Source organism: Cynara cardunculus (genome assembly GCF_001531365.2).
Source record: "Cynara cardunculus var. scolymus isolate 2C chromosome LG 12, CcrdV1, whole genome shotgun sequence".
Taxonomy (NCBI): domain Eukaryota; kingdom Viridiplantae; phylum Streptophyta; class Magnoliopsida; order Asterales; family Asteraceae; genus Cynara; species Cynara cardunculus.
Window position 1 is genome coordinate 25,261,183 of NC_037539.1, and position 5,000 is coordinate 25,266,182.

Genomic DNA, 5,000 nt, shown 5'->3' on the forward strand with positions numbered 1-5,000 from the left:
TAAGCTGCTCAAAATCCGAGATTTGCTTTAGAAGCATCTTGGCGTTTAGCTCGAGAGTTAAACTTCTTCTCGTAAGATTCTCGTTCAGTTCCAAACTTTCTTTCAACTTCCATAATTCTCTTCTTTTCTATCTCCATTTCTTTCCTTTCGTCATTTAAAATCTTTGCAGTCTTTACAACTTTTTCTTTCTCTAAGTTTAACAGCTCTCTTACTTCAATCATTTCACTTTCAGATTTATTCACTATAGTAGTTAAGTCCTCAACCTGTTTATTTAACCTAACTGTCTCTTCTGGATCAGCACAGGTTTTCATCAGTTCATCCACCTTTTCTTGCAAAATTCTCTTCTCTTCTTTCTCTCTCTGAAGAATACCATTCAGATGATTTGACCATGATATACTCTTGCTAAGACTAGAATCTACTTGAGCATACTTTTCTTTAAGCTCACGATATTCTTTAGTATAAAAAACTGTCATTTTAAAAAAAATTGATCAGTTAAGGATCTATGCAGTGAAATCAGATAAAAGAAATATGAACAGTTAAGCTCAAAAAGAACAGAAAAATACAAACACTGAAAAACTCACACACAAACAAATATACAATGATCCAAAAAAAAATCTAAACACAAATGAACTAAGAAACTAAAAAACAGTCCAAGACAATAAACTAAGTCCAAAAACAGTCTAAGCCAAATCAATCTGAGTCAAGTTCAAAACAAACAATAACCACTTTTTACAATACAAATATGGAACAAAAAAAAAATATACTATCTGCGCCCGAAATCTATCCAAAAATCCACTTGTTGTAGATAAACCTTCACAAACCAAACAGATTTGCTGCTGTTGCAGACCTGCTGTGTTATCAGTTTAAGAATACACAAAGCTTTCTGCTTTTAAGAATACACAAAGCTTTCTGCTTCAACTCTGTATGCTTTCAACTCTGTATGCTTAAACTTGCTTAAACAAAGCTTTCTGCTTCAAAACTGTTTACTAGATCTGCTGTTTCAAATCTTCTGTTTGAAGCTGCTGTTTTAAATCTGCTGCTACCTTGGTCTCATGGCCAGTAAATATCACAGCCCCAACGATATACTTTGACCTCTGTACAGATAACTTCAAAATCAAACCAGCAATATCTGTTGCTGCACTAAACTTTCAACAGTCAGCAGCATTAGTGGCTTATGACAGTAAATTCTAAACAAACACAGAACTCTAAACAACAGTAAGTGTAAACAGCACTTAAACAGCTCTAAAACAGCACTCTAAACAGTTTATTAAACCTTAAAGTGTATGAACCTGACACTAAGAACAAACAAATCACAAATACAGTTAGTACTCTAAATTGATGAGAATCACAGAGAATCTGCTGCTGTTTGACAGATTGCACACAACTACTTACTCACAAACACAAACACATCACATTTTTAAAACACAGCACACTTGTTTCTGCTTCTGCTTCTGCTTGAAAACACAGCACACAGCACACTGTATTAAAACTTGCTGCTTCTGCTGTTCTGTTTCTTGTTGCTGTCTAAACACAACGCACTTGTTACACACACAACTTTAAAGAAGCTGATAAAACTGTGTTACAAGAACCTGTTTCAAACTGAAAAACAGTTGCTGTTAAACCTGTTGCTGCTGTTATACTTTCATCTTTCCAAACACAAACACAATTTACAAATTTAAACCTGCGGTCAATCACAAATAACACTGTTGGTGCTGTCTTGTTGCTTCTCTACACCAACACTGCTATGAATCTGTTGCTGCACTGTTTCAAATCGATCTGCTGTCTGCAAAGAACTAGCTAAGAACCTGCACACTGTTAACTGTTGCTGCTGTTTCAACAAACAAATGAATATAGTCCATCTACTGTTTACTACTTTCCAAACAAAAACAGTCACAAAAGCTTCTATATGCAAATAGCAGCTGTTAACAAAGTGAAGCTGTCAAGATTTAAACAACTTGTTGCTGCTGCTGTTTCTTGTTTCAGCTTCTGTCAAGATATTTGCTGCTGTTGTTCTATCCAAACACAAACAATCTCAAAATCAATGTTAAACCAATGCAAAACCAATGCTAGCTGCTGTTTTAAAATGTTGTTTCTGCTTCTTCAACCTGCTGTGAAGCTACTGTTCATGTAAATTCTAAGCAATCTCCAATCAATTTATGAAAATTCGATGACAAATCAATCGAACAATCAAAACAATTTACATCAACAAATATCAAACCACATGAGTCTAACTTGAACCTGAGCAATCGAACAATCTATGTTGTCAAATTGATCCAAAACAGAACTTCAATGGACAGTCCAGCAGAAACAAAGAATTCACAAACAGGGGTCAATTGATTTCGATAAAATGAACCAGATACAGATTAATTCAAAATCAAACAGTATGACAAGGAATTCTAGAATGAAAACAGAAAAATATCGTGTGATTGTATTAGATCACAACTGCAAACCTGTCCAAAATCAAACCTGTCGAATGGAACAGCAAGATATTTGAGATGAAACCTAAAACGCTCAAGTTATTTGAGATGAAAAATTAGACTAAAAAATTGAGCGGTTTAGAAGTCTGACTAGAAGGATTGAGCGGTTTAGTAAACCGGACAGAAAATGAACCAAAAATTCTTTAAGTACTAAACTGATCAAGAAGAAATCTAATCCGGTCACAAATCCGATCAAGGGTTGATCGGTTTACAAGAATACCGGACAATATGAGATGGAAAACTTACCTGCTGAACGAATCATAGCCCTAATCCGGTCAAATGGTGACTGGTTTACATGAACACCGGACAAGGCTTCTGCGGTTTATCTCTTCTCCGGGTAAGACTTATCCGGTTTATCCTCTTCTCCGTTCAACTTTCAAGAGATGTGCGGTCAAGATGAATACCGATTGAAGATGAATACCGCTTAAATGTAAATGAATCCTGTGATTTGTTCTTTCCAATCGAGATGCAGAGGTATGAAATTGAAGCTTATGGCCAGACTCTTATCCGGATGGGCCAAAAATGAAGTTAAGCCCAAAAAAAAATATCTAAAAGTTAAAAACAGATCAAAAACCAACAAACACAAAAACAGTAAAACTTTTTAAAAAAAAAATGGATCAAAAATACTAACATTTAAAAAAAAATTAAGAACACGAAAAATTTTAAAAACACAAAAAAACCGAATAATTCTTGAAATTCAGTGATCAAATCATAAAACTTTGTGAATAACAAAGATTCACAATGTAATTTCGAGCATTTTGATCCTGTKTTTAACACAAAAACACAAGAATTTTATGAAAAATTCGGATCAAAAACAAAGAAAAAAAATCAAGAACACGAAGAACACCAAAAAAAATTCCAGAAAAAAAAATTCACTTATCTTGAATGAATCTGATTTCTTTAATCTGATTTCTTGCACAACTTGCTCTGATACCAATTGTGTGTCCGATTTCACTGATCAATCTTCATCATATCTTCAACAATGGCAGAATCTCAGATAAAACTTGTAAGAACATGAAGAACATTTAGAGAGAAAAAGTCAATCTACTAAGCTTTGGTCAACTCTCTTAATATGTACGTAATCTTACAATTGAGCTCATCTACACTAATTACAAAGATTAGCTACCTATTTATATGGTCAAACTATCTAATCAAAGTCAAAGTCAAACCTATAAGAAAAGTCAAACACGCTGACTTTTTACAATTATAGACTATTTATAAACTTTCAAGATGAATACAATTAATACTGATTTCTCAGTCCTAACACTATTTCCTCCAAGGCGACTAATAATCTAATAGTCGAAATACGTGCTACCGGAGCATACGTATCAAAATAGTCAATAGCGGGCCTTGAATTTATCAATCATCCCATCCAAATTCATCTTCTTTTGTAAGATCCAGTTGAATCCAAGAGGTTTAGAACCTAGATGTAAATCTGATAACACCCAGGTGTTATTTTCAAGAATTGATGACATTTGTTATCAATTGCTTCCTTCCAGAAGATGGCATCTCGAAATTCCATCGCTTCTTGGAAAGTCTTTGGGTCATCCTCAATATTGTAACAATAAGAGTATTGAAGCCAAGGCTCATCCCTTGATCCTTCCACCAAATAGAGTTGGAAATCAGGACCGAAATTTTTGGCAATTCGGCTTTGTTTGCTTCTCCGGACCTGTTGTGTTTCGCGACTTGAAACACCAACCAAACTTTATGGATTTTGCACTTTATTATTGGAATCAGGTTCTTAGGCCTTTGCATTTATGAAAAACGCATCTCATCGAAAATCGCATCCCACGATTCAATAACGGTATTTATCGATACCGAATCGTTAGGTTTCTATTACATAGAACCTATAAGCCTTGAAATTTTCTGCATATCCAATGAATATACAATCAATTCCACGTTCATCCAAAGTCTTCCTATTGGGTTCGGGTAGTTGCACAACATCCCGACAACCTCAAATTCGAAAATAAGTTAAATTTGGAGTTTTCTTGAACCAAAGTTCATATGGGGTGGTTTCATTCCGTTTGTTTGGAGCTCTATTCAAAACATAACAGGCCGTTAACATGGCCTCTCCCCAAAATCCCTCACTCAATCCCAAGTAAGAAAGCATCGAGTTTTCCATTTCCTTTAAAACTCGAATTTTACGTTCGGAAACCCCGTTTTGTTGAGGCGTGCATGGTTTCGTTGTCTAGTGAATAATACCAATTGACTGGAAGTATTAAGGATCCATATATTCCCTTCCTCGATCAGTTCTGAGACACTTAATCAAATTAACCAGTTGTAATTCAACCTCAATTTTGTAAATTCTAAACTTATCCAATGCTTCATCTTTGGCATGCAAAAGATAGATGTAGCAATACCAAGTGTTGTCATCAATAAATGTGACAACATACCTTTTATTACCCAATGAAGGAGTGCAATAAAAATCACATAGATCATTGTGTACAAGTTCCAAAATAGTCGATTTTCTTTCAACGTTTGGAAATGGTTGTTTTGTAACTTTCGTAAGCATGCAAGTCTTAC